Source organism: Chiloscyllium plagiosum, chromosome 4 (assembly GCF_004010195.1).
Source record: "Chiloscyllium plagiosum isolate BGI_BamShark_2017 chromosome 4, ASM401019v2, whole genome shotgun sequence".
In the NCBI taxonomy this organism is placed as follows: Eukaryota; Metazoa; Chordata; class Chondrichthyes; order Orectolobiformes; family Hemiscylliidae; genus Chiloscyllium; species Chiloscyllium plagiosum.
In genome coordinates, this window is record NC_057713.1 from 106,541,627 (window position 1) to 106,559,151 (window position 17,525).

The window sequence follows — 17,525 nt, forward strand, 5'->3', positions numbered from 1 at the left end:
GGGGCAGATCTTCATGACTAGAGAGACAGTACATTTCTTCAGCCTCATACTTAACATTAAAATCATGAAAGGGAAGAAATGGGAGTTGGTTCATAACTAAACTCAGCATTAAGTTCAGAAGGCAGTAAGATGCCTAGTCTGAAGATGAGATGTTGTTCCTGCAGTTTGTGCTGTGATTCACTGGAACACTGCAGCATGCTGAGGACAGACACATGAGAATGCGGTCTGCTGGGATCTCCAGCATTTGTGGTTTTCAGTACAGATTCCAACATTTGCAGTAATTTGCTCCTACAGATGGTGATTCAATTGAATTAGTGAGATTTCAATTGCAGGTGAAGCAGCTTAAAATAGAAATGGAAATGAACAAAGCACAAAAGAAAATTACAACTGTTTTAAGAATTGTATTGGAAAAAGAAGCACTTCAGAATACAGAAAAGTAAAGAAAGATACTCACCTGAGAGGAAACAGGAAGAGAAAGGAAAATGACAGAGAGTAATTGAATACTAGTTCACAAGACTTGAATTAAAATTAATAAGCATCCTCGGAGTCTGGATTCTGATGTGGAAGAATTGAAGTCCAATCCAAGATCCATTGGGGGGGGGGCTGTTAAAATTTGTACAACCCCTCCAAAATTTGGTGTAAGAGGCACTAAGGCATTTTTCACTTCTTTTGACAAGATGGCTAATGAGGCTAAAGGAAAATTGGATTCTTGGTTCATGAAAATCCAATTGTTGAGCTGAGCTTATGAGATTTATGCCTTGCTTTCTGAACAGCCTTCTATTGTTTATGAGATAACAGGCATTAATATTCTTGGTGTATACAAATTAATGTCTGAGCCTTACAGGCAAAACGTTTTGGTAAATCCAGAAGCAAACTGAGAGTACAACAGACTGAGTTGTAGCGTTGACTGCAACTGGGAGTATAAACATTGCAGAGAATGTAAGCAAGACACCAGAGGGTTCCTGATGACATTTCTGATGAAGGGCTTATGTCCGAAACATCGATACCCTTATTCCTCTGATGCTACCTGACCAGCTGTGCTTTTCCAATGCCACACTTTTCGATCTCCAGCATCTGCAGGCCTCATTTTCTCTTACCAGAGGGTTACAGGAAGTTCTCGTCAAAATAAAAAAACAATTCTTAATTTGAAAAGTGAACATATACCTATACTAGAGTTGCAAGAGTTAGTGTTGAAATGGCAATGTTTGTTGGCTAGCAATCCCAGAACCCTAGGCTAATATTCTGGGTACACAGGTTTGAAGATGGCGATATTTCAATTCAATAGAATCTGGAATGAACTGCTGGCTGGCCCCATAATGATCATGTAAGCATTGTTGATTGATGTAAAAACTTACCAGATTCACCAAAGTCCTTTTGGGAAGGACGTTTACAGGTACTGAAGCCATTCTGTACAGTCTTTGCATATTAAGTAACATTGAAATTTGACATTCCCTGCAGTTGCAAAAATCAAATACATTTCTTACTCATGTGGAACATTATTTACATACATTGACAGAACAAGAGGGTCTGATATGTGAATGGACCCTCATTATACTTTGGCAGAAAGACCTTAGATGGTGGTCTTTCCCCATTGCACCTTGGTAACATCTGCCCCAACTTTTAGTGTGTCCTTTAGCACATTGTCCTGGACCTTAGAATGTGCCAGTCTACCACACTCAGTTGCATTCAGCTTTTTACATTGGAGGACCAACAAGTCTCGGGCAGACCAAAGAGCGTCTTTCATTGAGCTGAAGGACTTCCAGATGCAATTGATGTTTGTCTTAGTTTGGGTCCCAGGGAACAGCCCACAGAGCACAGAGACCAGCGTCATGGGGTTGCTCAGGATGAACCTCGACAAAAACCATTGTTTCTCTCTCCAGACCTTCTCTAAAAAAGCACATTCCAGAAAGAAATGTATTTTCACCTTTGCAGCTGCTTTGAGAACCTTTGAGTTCAGAAGCCAGGCATGTATAGAGGACCTGACGGGTAGTGCTCATCTCACCACCAACCAAGCAACGTCTTGGTGCTTGTTGGAAAGTTCTAGTAATGAGGCATTCTGCTAAATGATTCTGACAGCCTGTTCAGGAACCGTGCAACAAGATTCCATCCACCCCCACCCCTCTCCTTTTCCCGCAGGGCCTCAAGGATGCTACACGCTGACCACTTCCTGTGGACTTGAGGTCAAAGATGTTTGTCGATGCAAATTTCACCATGATGTCCAGGTGATACAGAACAGTGCAACTACTTGGAGTCTTCCAAGGTGCTGAGGCCAGTCCCATCCTTCACAACACTGGAGACAGGTAGTACGTCAGTACATAGTGACATTTGCATGTTTGCGTACCAAGGGTTGAAGCACAGCTTGATGCAGCCAGGTAGAAGGTGGCCATCAAAATGAGGGCGGCATTAGGTACATTCATTCCCATCTCCCCACCACCCCCCCCCACCCCACCCCCGACATTCAGAGCTTTGTACATGGTCCAACGTTAACCTCCAGATGAACTAGAAGATGGCTTGAGGAATGGGCCAGACATGTGCCATGTACAACACCGAGAGTATCTCGCACTTGATGATTAGGTTTTTAGCCACAATGCAGAGTGTTATAGATCAGTCCAGACACCCTCACAATATTTTAAGAAGGTAGCCTAGACCCCAACGTTTTCTTACTTTAAAGGTAGATGTGAAATGCATGTTCCAGTTGTGATGCAACTGGTCAAACTACTCGATGTGAAGCAAAACACAATTTATTTAAACACTATAGTTAAAATACAAACAAGAGAAAGAGGAATTTAGAATAAATTAGCTATTGGAAAACTTAACTGAATAATAGATACAGTACCTTATTACTAATTAAATGGTCCAATATTGTAACATCCCATAAACACACCCCTTGGCAAAAAGGCAAATTCGGACATAGATTCTTACAAGCAATTCTCCAATCCAGGAAGAAATAACATCAAGAAAGATTTCAGAGAATGTAGTAGTTAGGAATCATTTTACTGAATCTCCAACTCTTCTGGAATACAAACAGCTTCTGACTGCTACAGCTAAAACCAGAAAGCTTGATCTGTGAGAACTGGCCACTCCCCTTCCATTGCTGCAACAATTTAAAAATAAAACGGCCTCCTCTGATTGTTGACTTAGGCCATCTCCCATAGCCACTTTGGCACCTTTGCCTTTACAACTTCTCTTCAAAAAAACCCAGGACAAATTAACCTTTTTAAAGTGACAGCATCATCACATGAGGAAGTGGTACTCCTATCTATCCAGTTATTGCCTCACCTTGGCGATATGCTCCTGCCAAGTTTTGGCACATGCCCCAGCCCCTCCAAACCATATTGTCAGCATCTCCAGATAATTTGACCAGATGATGAAGGGGGTAAAGGATTAGTCGGCTCAATTCCCAAAGAACCTGGCCTCGCTCTTGCCTCGATTTACTAGTTTGAAGTGGTTACAGATGCTCATGAGTCTACACACTGTCAGCATATCGAGCAGAAAATGGCAACAATATCCATGTATGGGGAGGTTTTGACCTGCAGGTCTCTGCTGCCTGCAACAGTCACCCTGCTCTGGTTCACATCCTTCCTGATGGACTCAGCAAAAGGCTTTCTGCAACACACAACAAAGCAGGAGAGAGTGGTCACCTCTGAGCTCATTTTTTTTATCATCACTAAGCCCTGCCTCCGAACTTGTAAACAAAATTTGTTGGTAACGAATCCCATATTGACATTTACATCTCCTCTAGATCCACCTTTTGTTCATTCCTTGCCTCGTTATCACCTCGTCATTGATTGGATCATCATTCAACTGGTAATTTAATACCTTGCACCTCTGTATTAATCTGTCAGTCTATCTATTCACCTTTCTATCCCTTATTCCTCTATATCTCTCTCAGTCTAATATATTCAAAACTTGCCTATAGTTTATGGTGTCTACTTTCAGCAATGCTTTTCTGTCACACTTTCAATACTCACTCACAGCCCAAGCTTATTATATATAGGCCATTTTCTTTCATTACCATGAGTGACTCATTCTTTTAAAGTGATTGACTAGACTGGGTGATTCTAATAGGTAAAAACAATGACTGCAGATGCTGGAAACCAGATTCTGGATTAGTGGTGCTGGAAAAGCACAGCAGTTCAGGCAGCATCCAAGGAGCAGCGAAATCGATATTTCGGGTATTCCTGATGAAGGGCTTTTGCCCGAAATGTCGATTTGGGTGATTCTAATAATTAGGCTAATGTACACATTATGTATTCTTCACTTGCTTTCTTTCTTACATAGATTTCTACCAGCTGCAGTGGTAGGATTTAAATGTGAAGAAATCCTAAATTACCAACTGCCATATTGCCTTTTTCTCTACGTACGTACCATTTTCATAATGCCTTCAGTAATTTAATAATCTTGTCGATTGAGCCAGCCTGTCCAGGTTTCTCAACTGCAATCCAGCCCTTAAGAGAATTTGTTATCTTTCTAACCTCAAAAGAACATGTGGCTATGTTTTATCTTACAGGGTATAATATCATATACTTCAAACATCGATTATGCATTTTCTCAGCATAAAATGTTAGAGATATAAAGGAATCCTAACAAAAGAGAGAAAACATGTAATTTAATTATGAGTACTTCTGAGTTGAAATTTGAAATTAGCAGCCATTTTCTAACTTCTACAATGCACTCGTCAAACAACAATAAAACTGAAGTTGTAAACATTTTTATTTTACAAAAATTAGTCTCTGTTCACAATTTCATCATAAGGAATGATGCATTGCACATTTCATGATATACACAGACTGTAACAGTTGTTGTATCACCATAGTCTTACCAGACCAGAGGGGCTGCTCTCTTATTAGAGAGAAGTGGTGCAGGTGATTTAACCTGAGGGCCTCCAGACCTCAGGCAAGGGAAGAGGTTGAGAAGGAGAGTCCTTCTTGATAACCTCAAACTAGTGATAGGCACTGAACTCATGCTGTTGGCATCACACTGTTCTGTAAATGAACTACCCAGCCAACTGAGCTAAACTGATTCCCAAAGACTGTAACCAGAAATTTACTGAATGGCATACATGATGCACTGCACGGCATGTGGGATATTTTATTAGCTGTTATAATGAAAAAAAGAGCAGGGAATTGTATAAAGCACTAATTATGCTGCAGCTATCATACTATGTACAGTTATGATCATCACATTGCAGGAAACGTGATTGTACTGGAGGATGTATAAATCTAGTCTGCTGTTAAATTAAGAATTTCAGTTATAAGAAAAGATTGGAAAGGCTGAAGATATTTCCTTTGAAACAGATAGAGTGGTTTGGCAGGACCTTATTCCCTTAGAAGTTTAATAAATGAGGCTATGGACTTAAAGTGATTAGTGGAAGGTTTAGGAGGAAGTTGAGAGGTAATATTTGTCATTTAGAGATGGATGGGAGTCTGAAACCGAAACTGACAATCTGGAAGTACTGCAAAAGCAGAAATACTCCTCACATTTAAAGTGCCTGCCGATGTACTCGCACATGCATAAAACACACATTATAGTTATGTTGCAATTATTTATATTTTATGTTTTATGTATAAAGCAAAAATGTCACAGATGTATTATGCACATTATATACAAAATTACAGGGCTATGGATCAAGATCTAGAAAGGTGGGCTGGAACAGACACATAAGAAATAAAGACAGAGGATCATACGTCTCCTCATGTCTGTGCTGCGATTCAACACAATCATGGCATAACTGCGTTCTTTCACCTACTCACCAAATCCCTTGATACACCTGAACTGCAGCAGTTCAAGAAGGTAGGACACCACCATCTTCTCAAGGACAGCTAGAGATAAGCAAGAAATGCTAGTCAGCCAGTGATGCTCATTTCCCTTGAGTGAATAAAGAAAAGATATGGGTCGATTGGCTTCCTGTATTGCAAATTTCAATGATTCTACATCTATGAGTATCATGTCCTGCACCCATCATATTTAAGATGTCACATTTTATTACAATAATTAGTTGTTATCCTTGATTCGTATTTGTGAATATGCAAGAAACTTTCAATCCGCAAACATTCTTTACAAAAAGAAATCTGATGAAACTATGCATTTTTAAAAAATTGTTATTTAGTCACAGGATGAAAGCATAATTGACTAGGCCAGCATTTATTGCCTAACAGGCAGTTAAAAGTCAACCACATTGCTGTGGGTCTGGAGTCATATATGGGCCAGACCAGGTAAGGATGGCAGTTTCCTTCCCTAAAGGACATTAGTGAACCAAATGGGTTCTTCCTAACAATCAGCAATGGATTCATGATCATCATTAGACTCTTAATTCCAGATTTTCATTGAATTCTACCAGCTGCAGTGGTGGGATTTGAATCCGAGTCCTCGGAACATTACCTGGGTCTCCAGATTAGCAGTCCAAATCATCACTGAGCCTAAGAAGGCTCATGCAGCATGTCTCAACGACTACCGTCCAGTGGTCCTAACTTCAATGGTCATCAAGTGATTTGAAAGGCTGGTCATGACATTAATCAACTCCAGCCTTCTCACTAGTCTTGACCCACTCCAATTTGCCTGTCGGACCAATTGATCCACATCAGATGCCATATCACTTGCCCTTCACTCCTCCCTAGAACATCTTGACACCAAAAACAGCTACGTAAGAATCCTACTCATTGACTACAGTTCAGCCTTCAACACTACTATCCCCTCGAGACTGATTACTAAACTTAGTGATCTTGGATTCAGCCCCACTCTCTGCAACTGGATCCTCAGTTTCCTGATCCACAGGTCACAATCAGTGAAGATTGGGGACAATATTTCATCCTCACTAATATTCAACACTGGAACCCCCAGGAGTGTGTACTCAGCCCCCTATTATACTCACTGTATATCCATGACTGCATCACCAAATACCAGACTAATGCCATTTACAAGTTTGCTGATGACACCATTATAGTTGGTCGAATCTCAGATGGCAACGAAACAGACTATAGGTGGGAGGTAGAAGACATGGAAAAATGGTGCACTGAGAACAACCTAGCTCTTAATGCCAGCAAAACCAAGGAATTCTTTATTGACTTTTTAAGGTATGTTACTTATGCCCCACTACACATTTACAGCACAGAGGTGGAACAAGTGGAGAGTGTCAAGATTCTGGGAGTGGTCATCCACAACAAGCTTTCTTGGACTCTTCATGTGGATGCACTGATTACAAAGGCCCAACAACGTTTCTTCTTCCTCAGGCAGCTGAGGAAATTTGACATGATAATGAATATCCTTGCTAACTTTTATAGGTGCACCATCAACAGTATTCTGTCTGGATGTATCACTACCTGTAATGGCAATTGTACCGCTCAAGATCGGAGATGGTTACAGAGAGTGGTGAAATTGGCCCAAACAGTCACAAAGACTAACCTCCCATCTATAGAATCCATCTACCAGGCCCATTGTTAAGGAAAGGCCATCAGCATTCTCAAAGATGCATCCCACTCTGGCAATGTTTTTCTACAACCTCTACCATCGGGGAGAAGGTACAGAAGTCTGAACACATGCACCAGCCAGTTTCACAACAGTTTCTACCCTACTGTTGTTAGAATATTGAATGGACTCACAAACTCTGAACATTCGCCCTGTACCAGTGTTTTTTGTTTTTGCCGCTGTTTACCTGTTATTTACTTATCTATGCTATTTAATTCTGTGATCTGCCTGTATTGTTCACAAGACAAAGCTTTACACTGTGCCTCGGTACACGTGACAATAAATTCAATTCAATTCAAAGATAGTACTACTAACAATAATTACAAAACAGCAATCGACACATTGCCACAGTAACAGAAAAATATCCTGGAACCAATTTACCAATTCCAGACAGCATTGGCACAAAGTTAGCAAAAAGAGCATCAGGAGAAGGAATGGGATTTCATTTGAATGCTATTGGCAAATTGCAGACAGTACAGTACCTGGGTGCCACCCTGCAGGTCACCTGTTGTGGATCTGCTGGAAATTATTCTGTTCCTATGCTGAGATCTGTGGCTGGCTGGGCCCGTAGTGGGGCTGGCGGTGTTGGAAGTGGGAGCAGAGGTTGCAGTACAGGATGGGCTAGCAATGTTCACAGTATTTGTGTGGAGCCAGAATGAAAACTTCTTCATATCCTTGTTGCACAGTTATTTGACCAATACAATCAAAGCCAGGCACAAATGAGCAGAAGCTGTGAAGATACCAAATTTTGTCTTGAAAATAACACAATAGTTGTTTATTTAAGCAACAAAATCAGGCATGTACCTCCAGTATTAAACACTGCATGGGAAAAGGTTTTCAAGTGGATTTATTAATCTTTTTAATGAGTAGAATGAAGTGATTGTTTATTACTAACTATCTGGATAATTTAATAGATTTGCTGAACAAGACTGAATACATAGAGTATATAGATCACAGAGTTTGGGTTCTGGCATAGGCTTTCAAAACCCTTGAATGCCCATCAGACATTTGGGTGCATTTGTATCTTATCTGTCGGCTGGAACAGCGTCCATGTTCTTCGCAACGATGATTGCAGGCAATTTGAGAAGTGTCTGTTATCCAGGGAGAAGGGAAGACAGGTTGGAATTTACAATGGAATGGGACACAGTGCTCGTCGAATCTATGCTGTGGTGCTGCTATCTTGCCTTTCTACTGTTTTAGGATTGGCTAATGTGGGACCATGTTTCAAGTGAAACAGATCAACTGGACTTGAAACTTCAATATCTGTGTGACATCTCAATAGATCAAAAACAGGTAAGAAACTAAGAAGACCAAATGCCCAATCATTTTGTGTTCTTTTTAAGATTAAGGAGAACTCAAATAGTAATGATGCATTTCAGGGAACTTCTACAAGAGTATATGGAATACACACAGACTCATTCTCTGGAAGTGCACAGCAAAAAAAATGTCAAATGTTCTAAAGAAGAGTCATATTGGACTCAAAGTGTTAACGCTGCTTCTCTTTCCACAGCTGCTGCCAAGACTGCTGAGTTCCTCCAACATTTTGTGTGTTCACATCAAATGTTTGCTTGTAATAATTTCCCTTTACAATTTAATTTGCTTAACTTTGTTAACTTATTTCCCTTTTAATATTTAGGTGATGTGTGTTATTATTGCAGCGATAATTTTACATTTCAGTACCAGTATTATTGTAATTATATTGCAAACTCCTACAATACATTGTAAATATATTTTAAACTCCTTTGCTTGTCGTAGTAGCAGTTAAATTCTTGTCACTGGCTATATTCATGCTTTAGGGACACTATCCCATCTCTTCATCTATGGTTCTGGGATGATTTCATCTTGAAATCTGTGACTGAATTTCTCTGTTTTAAATCAGAATCCAGACACAGGATTAATTCTCCTCAGACAAGATTTCTCAGCTTCATTCTGCATTTGACAAGGCCAGTGTTAATCATGGCTGTCTGAATTGCATTGCACTTTGAGGCAAGGGTATTTTCTTAATAAGAAACCCTGCTGCGCACCTTTGTAGGGAGATGTAATTGTCTTCATCAACATGTTAGAATGTCTATCAAGAAGCTGTATTGAAGCTTTCCAGCTGGTATTTCTTAAAATAGTTATTTCTGCTGTGTGCACTCCCTTGTTTTGTTTTTGACAGAAATGGCAGACTTTTGTAATTTACTGAGTAGAAGCAGAGATTTTGGGGATGATGTGGTTTAAGGGGTTAGGTCCAACTGTGGGTTATTCTAATATGACTGTTTACATCATCAGGATGTGATGCAATGTTGCTTATGCAAAGTGAAGCTACAATAACATGTTACAGACCTCATTTTTTGATCAGTTTTGGACACCTGATTTCTGACACTGATGAGACAACACACTTACTTGCTTCTAGCTTTTTATTCTGAGGATCTTCTGATGGAGCATCCTTTAGAAATTACTCAGTGCAAGAAAGCTTGGAGGGAGCAGTATAGAGAACCTGTGCAGAATACACATCATCTTTTTGTAACATGAGCTGCTGCATTTCCAGGAAGTAAAGTTTAAATATTCCAAAACTTCTTTGAAGGAGAAGAGAAGTGTATAAGGAGGAAATGTGAAGAGTTGGGTGGATGGGATAAGTGAATAAGACAGTCGTTAGTGGGTGAGGGATTTCAGTATATGTCATTCGGTCAGTTCTGTAGTTATAAATACTAGGAGTTACATCAGGTGTTTCCTGGTAACTATCCAGTTCACAAAGTTGAAAATGTCTGAAATCTCTGACTATAACTCAGAGAGATTTTTGAGGGCCACAGGAAGAAATTGTGTCCATCTGAAATTCAATTTCTACGGGGGGCTCGAGTTGGGACTTATGAGACCTCTTGTAGCACATCTTCTGGTGTGCATCTGGCCCTCCCCACAGTTTGGAAACTGGAAAATTTGGGTCAATATTTCCTTATCTCAGCAGACCCTGGAAACAAGATCAAAAATATTATGCATTCACTTGAGGGCCCTTAATGACTAAAAGTGCAAGAATGAATAGCAGCATTGTGCAATATATGTGGAAAAGGCAATGTAATTGGAAACTGTTAATAACATTTTAATGCTATTGCAGCTGCAATCTCAGTTAATTCTACCAATTAATTTGGAGTGGGGCAAACTTTATTTTAAGAGGTTTGCTGCAGTGACCTGTCTCTCGTCCCTGTGCAGATTGCATTTGGAAAATAGTCCAACCCTTTGCAATCTGTAAAAACATATCAATGCTAAGCTGGAGGGTTGTTTTACTGCTTTGGTAGTGCCCCTATATTTGAGCTAGGAGACCCAGATTCAAGTCCCACTTCTCCAGAAACATGTTACAACAACTTTGAGTAGATTGGTCAGAAAAGTATCTATCCATCTATCTATCTCTCTCTATATATACATATAAAATGCTATACTTTGATAAATGTTAGATCTTGGTAAAACTATAATTATTTCTTGAAGTTTCTATCCAAGATATTGGGAATGCTTAATCTTGCAATACAGTTCATGTGATCTGTATTTTAAGAATTTAGTTTTGATTTAAACAATGTAAGAACATACAGGCTATACTTGACGATAGTACTCAATATTAGATTCAGAGTATCCACAGTGACTGCACTGCAGTAGTTAGCATTGTTAAGGGGACTGCCTTCTTGGGAAGATTATAAACCAAGGCCTCTGCTCCTGTTTAGGTTCAGTGCATTATTTAAAAATTTAGCATAGAATTCTCCCAGTGCCCTGTGCCAATGTCTAGAACAGATCAACTGATTATTTATCTTTTTACAATTTATGGATTTGACTGTGCTCAAATTGGTTGTAGTCCCTACATTTGCTTCAATGGTGATTGCACTTTAAAATGTAATTCATTAGGTGTGAAATGATTGGGATGTCCTAAAGATTGATGTATTTGTGTGGGCATTTTCTATTAGCAGATTTACGGCACACATGCTGTCAGTAGCAGTTTGATAAATAAAGGATAATTGAAGTGTAACAAATTATAAGAGCATTGATAATGGATATGAAGCATATACAGGTATCTCCATTAGCAAAGATGTTACCCAATGGTCAAAGATTTATTGTATTTGTGAGAAGGTTTAGAGATGATTAAGAAATTGTTTTCACACGGGGGGATGGAATCTAGTACCCACTGCCTCGGGGATAGTCATGGCGTTACAATTTTTTAAAAAATCTTCAATATGGACTTGAGTTATCATAACCTACATGGCTGGAGACCAGGAATAAGAATGTGGGAATAGACTGAGAGTTTGTGACCCAAACAACACAGAAATTGATAGCTTGAGTGGTATTTTTTGTTTTATAGCAACGGGAATACCTCTACTATTAAACCGAAAGGTGTGAGATCAGTGAAACTTTCCAATGTGGTTCAGGATTTAGTCTCTCGATTCCCCTGTGTGAAAGCAGTGTTTTCATCATCTAATTTCTGGTCAAATTTTACCCTTTTCTAACCGTTGGTTTAGATTTTCTTTGGTTCCTAGATGTTCTTGGTGAAGATAGACTTCTTTCCAGGTAACTGAAGTTGTAATTAATGATTAAACATTTTTTCCCAATTTTTCTTCTCCTTTACTGTCCTACAGGCTGTGACACTGCCTCCTAGGCTCCTGTCTCAAATAGGTAAAAACAATGACTGCAGATGCTGGAAACCAGATTCTGGATCAGTGGTGCTGGAAGAGCACAGCAATTCAGGCAGCATCCGAAGACAGGCAAAATCGACGTTTCGGGCAAAAGCCCTTCACCTGTCTCAAATATGCAGGTAATTGCCAAAACTTCACCCCAACGATTATTTCACAAATGTTAGTTTAAATGAAGTGTTACTAATTCATCAGCTAGTTGTGGGTATAATAAGTGAGCATGGTTACCACCTTCCTTGATGTTTCTACAATAGTATGTCTGGAACAAAATGTCTGGCTGATTTCTACTTTCCTTTAATTTGAGATCCCAATACATGTCCTGATTGGTATAGAGTCATAGAGTCAAAGAAATGTACAGCACGGAACCAGACCCTTTGGTCCAACTCGTCCATGCTGACCTGGTATCCGAAATTAATCTAGTCTCATTTGTCAGCAAGTGGCCCATATCCCTCCAAACCTTTCCTATTCATATATCCAAACAGGTGCCTTTTAAATGTTGTAATTGTACCAGCCTCCACCACTTCGTCTGGCAGCGATCAATCAGCTAGTTCAGCTCAGGTTGGAACATAAAGCTGGAATACCTGATCCACAATCACATCACACAGTCTATTACAGCACTGCAATATCACTTGGCATAGCCATCTCCTGTGAGCAGACCTGACTGCTGGCAAATTGTGCACAGTCCATTTAGCACCATCTCTGCATGAGCACACAAATGATTCTGGCACTTCAACTCATGTTTGTATTGTGGTAGTCCAGATAGACAAGGATTTTGCTATAGTTTCTTTTCTGACAGCTGGAAAATATATTTACGATAGGTAAATATCCTTATATGAAAAGCACCTGATTAACAAGGAGGTAAAATGCATAGCAGAAGGGGAACTGACTGTTAGTGAGGGAAGAGAGAGAAAATGGGTCTAAATGTCCCTTTAATAAAGACTGCCCATTCCTCAATCAATTGTCAGGATTTTTTGAAAAGGAAACTAATAGATTTTTTTAAGAATTATTCTTGGTGTGTAATCAACATCAACAAAGCTTTAGCTGTTGTGCAGCCCTCGATGCTGTAAAAGTGTTAAGATCAGTCATACAAAATTGGATGTTCTCATCTCTGATGGACATTAATAGGTTTTGAAAACAGTCCAGCACCTTTTGTAATCATTTGTCAACTCAAAATGACCAGATTCATTGAATTAAATTTCACAACTTGCTGTGATTAAATTTCATCTCATGACCTCTGAGTGAGAAATTAGATTTAATGTAGTGAAGTGTGAAGCAATTCATATTGGTAAGGCAACTAGCAATAGAAAATAAATGGTACAAATCTGAAGGAGGCACAGGAGCAAGAGAATTTGAGTGTAAATGTGCACAAACCAATGAAAATGACAGAGGAAATTAAGCTGCATTTAGTACAACACGAATTCTTTCTGGAGGATTGTCTTCAGGTTTTGGCTTTCTGCAGAATGGAGGACCCCGTTATTGATAGTTTTTTTTCTGCCACTGAATTCGTTGGGTATCTTCAAAGCGTTCTAGAGCACTGAAATGGCATCTCTAACAGACCCAGGATTCTGTGCCATACAGCAGGGCAGTAAGGACAATGGTAGTGGCTGGGTACATTTTCATTATTATCAACTCCCACCCACAGCTTCCAACCTCATATTTCGGGAACCCCACACCACCCAATTCTACCTCCTACCCAAGATCCACAAGCCTGACCACCCGGGCCGATCCATCATTTTAGCCTGCTCCTGCCCACCAAATTCATCTCCACCTACCTCGATCCTGTCCTATTGCCCCAGTCCAGGAACTCCCTACATACATCCAGGACACCATCCATACCCTCCACCTCCTCCAAGACTTCCGTTACCTTGGCCCCCAGCGCCTCATTTTCATCATGGACATCCAGTCCCTCTGCACCTCCATCGACCATGACAAGGACCTCTAATCCCTCCGTTTCTTTCTCTCCCGACATCCTCACCAGTACCCTACCACTGACAGTCTTATTCGTTTGGCCGAACTGGCCCTCACCCTCAACAATTTCTCCTTCAAATCCTCCCACTTCCTCCAGACAAAAGGGGTAGCCATGGGCACCCGCATGGGTCCCAGCTATGCCTGTCTCTTTGTCGGTTATGTAGAACAGTCCACCTTCCAGAGTTACACCAGCAACACTCCCATCTCCATCAACGATGACCTACTCAACACGGACATTTCTACAAACCCACCGACTCCCACAGCTATCTGGATTACACCTATTCCCATCCTGCCTCCTGCAAAAATGCTCTCCCCTATTCCCAAATCCTCCACCTCCGCCGCATTTGCTTCCAGGAGGGCCAGTTCCATCACAGAACACACCAGATGGCTTCCTTTTTTAAAGACTGAAATTTTCCCTCCCACATGGTTGAAGATGCCATCCAATGCATTCTCATCCATGCCCCGCACCTCCGCCCTTGAACCCCACCTGTCCAACCGCAACAAGGACAGAACCCCCCGGGTCCTCGCCTTCCACTCCACCAATCTCCATATACATCGCTTCATCTGCCGACATTTCCGCCACCTTCAAACAGACCCCACCACCAGGGATATAGTTCCCTCCCTACCCCTATGTGCTTTCTGTAAAGACCGTTGCCTCCATGACTACCTGGTCAGGTCCATGCCCCCTAATAGCCCACTCATCCCTCCTGGCACCTTCCCTGCCACTGCAGGAATTGCAAAACCTGTGCCCACACCTCCCCCTCACCTCCGACCAAGGCTTCAAAGGAGCCTTCCACATCGATCAAAGTTTCACCTGCACTTCCACACATGTCATTTACTGTATCCGTTGCTCCCCATGCGGTCTCCCCTGCATTGTGGAGACTGGACGCCTTCTCATAGAGCACTTCAGAGAACATCTCTGGGACACCCGCACCAATCAACCCTACCGCCCATTGCTGAACACTTTAACTCCCCCTTCCACTCTGCTGAGGACATGGAGGTCTTGGGTCTCCTCCATCGCCACTCCCTTACCACCTGACTCCTGGAGGAAGAACGCCTCATCTTCCGCATCAGAACCCTTCAACCCCATGGCATCAATGTGGACTTCACCAGTTTCCTCATTTCCCTTCCCCCACCTTACCCCAGTTCCAACCTTCCAGGTCAGCACTGCCCTCTGCTGCCTGACCTGCTGTGCTTTTACAGCACCACTCTAATCTTGACTCTAATCTCCAGCATCTGCCGTACCCACTTTCGCCACATTTTCATTATTGTCTTCTGATTAGTGTTATGCTACTTCCAGAAATGATCATGGAACAAATGACAGAACTTACTTTCTAGAATCCACGCACCTTCATCAATAGCAGTATCCCTGGACTGTAAAGTTACCAAGGCAAGAGAACTTTTCTCCAATCTTGAGACCGGTGCCATCAAGAATGATGACTAATGCTGCAGAGCACGTGCCTGTTGGTTGAAATAGTGTCATGTTTGATACAGGAGGTCTGCTTGGGCATTCTATTAAGAAATGTCTAAGGGTAAATAACATTAAGGTGGTCCATAAAAGCAATACAAAGGCACCCTAGACAAGAGCCTGACAAACTGCAGCATTGCAAATCACCCCTTTTGGGAAAAAAAAGCCTCTGTAAGGGTTGCAATCACTGTAAATTGGATCAGCGTGCTTTGAGGACCATCTGCACTAAACTCACAATGCCAAAAACATCCAGAGGTGATGTGGGCGGCACGGTGGCACAGTGGCACAGTGGTTAGCACTGCTGCCTCACAGCGCCTGAGACCCGGGTTCAATTCCCGCCTCAGGCGACTGACTGTGTGGAGTTTGCACGTTCTCCCCGTGTCTGCGTGGGTTTCCTCCGGGTGCTCCGGTTTCCTCCCACAGTCCAAAAGATGTGCAGGGTCAGGTGAATTGGCCATGCTAAATTGCCCGTAGTGTTAGGTAAGGGGTAAATGTAGGGGTATGGGTGGGTTTCGCTTCGGCGGGTCGGTGTGGACTTGTTGGGCCGAAGGGCCTGTTTCCACACTGTAATGTAATCTAATCTAATCTAAACTGCAGACATTTCCTAAAGTGCCAACAACTTTCAGTTCTGTGAACATCCATATCCAGCTTGTATTGGACTCTTCAGTCTTGATAAGACCTAAGGAACATGCTGAGGTCACTCTTAGCTTGAACATGCTTGAATAACCAGAAGTCTGCCAACCAATAAAGAATTTAGGATCTTAAACTTTATAAATAGGAGTGAGAAAGTAATAAAGAAGCTATAATAAACCTTTATAATCTCTGGTTTGGCTTAGCTGAAGCTTTATGTTCTGTTTTGCGCACTAGACTTTGGGATGGATGTGAAAGCATTTAGAGAGATCACAGAATCCCTACAATGTGGAAACAGGCCATTTGGCCCAACTACCGACACTCTGAAGAGTAACCCATCCAGACCCATCCCCTTACCCTATTACTCTACATTTACCCCTGACTAATGCACCTAACCTGAACACTATTGGCAATTTAGCATGACCAATTCACCTAATCTGCACACCTTTGGATTGTGGGAGGAAACCAGTGCACCCGGAGGAAACCTACACAGACACAGGAGAATATGCAAACTCCACACAGACAGTTGCCCGAAACTGGAATCAAACCTGGGTCCCTGGTACTGTGAGACAGCAGTGCTAACCACTGAGCCACCATGCCATATAGAACATAGAACAATACAGCACAGAACAGGCCCTTCGGCCCACGATGTTGTGCCGAACATTTGTCCTAGCTTAAGCACCCATCCATGTACCTATCCAATTGCCGCTTAAAGGTCACCAAAGATTCTGACTCTACCACTCCCACAGGCAGTGCATTCCATGCCCCCACAACTCTCTGGGTCAAGAACCAACCCCTGACATCTCCCCTATACCTTCCACCCTTCACCTTAAATTTATGTCCCCTTGTAACACTCTGTGGTACCCGGGGAAAAAGTTTCTGACTGTCTACTCTATCTATTCCTCTGATCATCTTATAAAGAGCCTAATGAAGCATTAGCAATACATTTCTGCTCTTGTGCCCTAGCCCTCAATGGTAACACTGCATTTGCCGCCTGAAATGTCAACTGAACCTGCACTTTAAGAGAATCCTGAACTAGGATGCCCAAGTTGCTTTGTGCTTCAGATTTCTGAAGCCGTTCCTCATTTAGAAAATATTCTACCCGTCTATTCTTCCTACCAATGTGCATAATTTCACACTTTTCTATATTCAAAAACTATGGCACTGGAAAAGCACAGGTCAGGTAGCACCTGAGGAGCAGGAGAGTCTATGTTTCTGGCATAAGCCCTTCATCAGAAAGGTGGAGGGGGAAGGGGGCTGAGAGATAAATAGGGGTATAGGGTGGAGCTGGAGGCAACATAGCTGGGAAGGTGATAGGTGGATGCAAGTTGGCAGGGGGGTAATAGCGA

General features: G+C 41.6%; 1 long non-coding RNA gene across 1 annotated transcript in view; it reads left to right on the top strand.

Moving 5' to 3' along the window:
- Window positions 1-17,525, top strand: part of LOC122549298 — a 59,088-nt gene that overhangs the window by 6,338 nt on the left and 35,225 nt on the right. The window contains exon 2 of the long non-coding RNA XR_006311484.1: window positions 12,057-12,232. This is a non-coding gene — a long non-coding RNA (uncharacterized LOC122549298). The remainder of the gene's footprint in view (window positions 1-12,056; window positions 12,233-17,525) is intronic.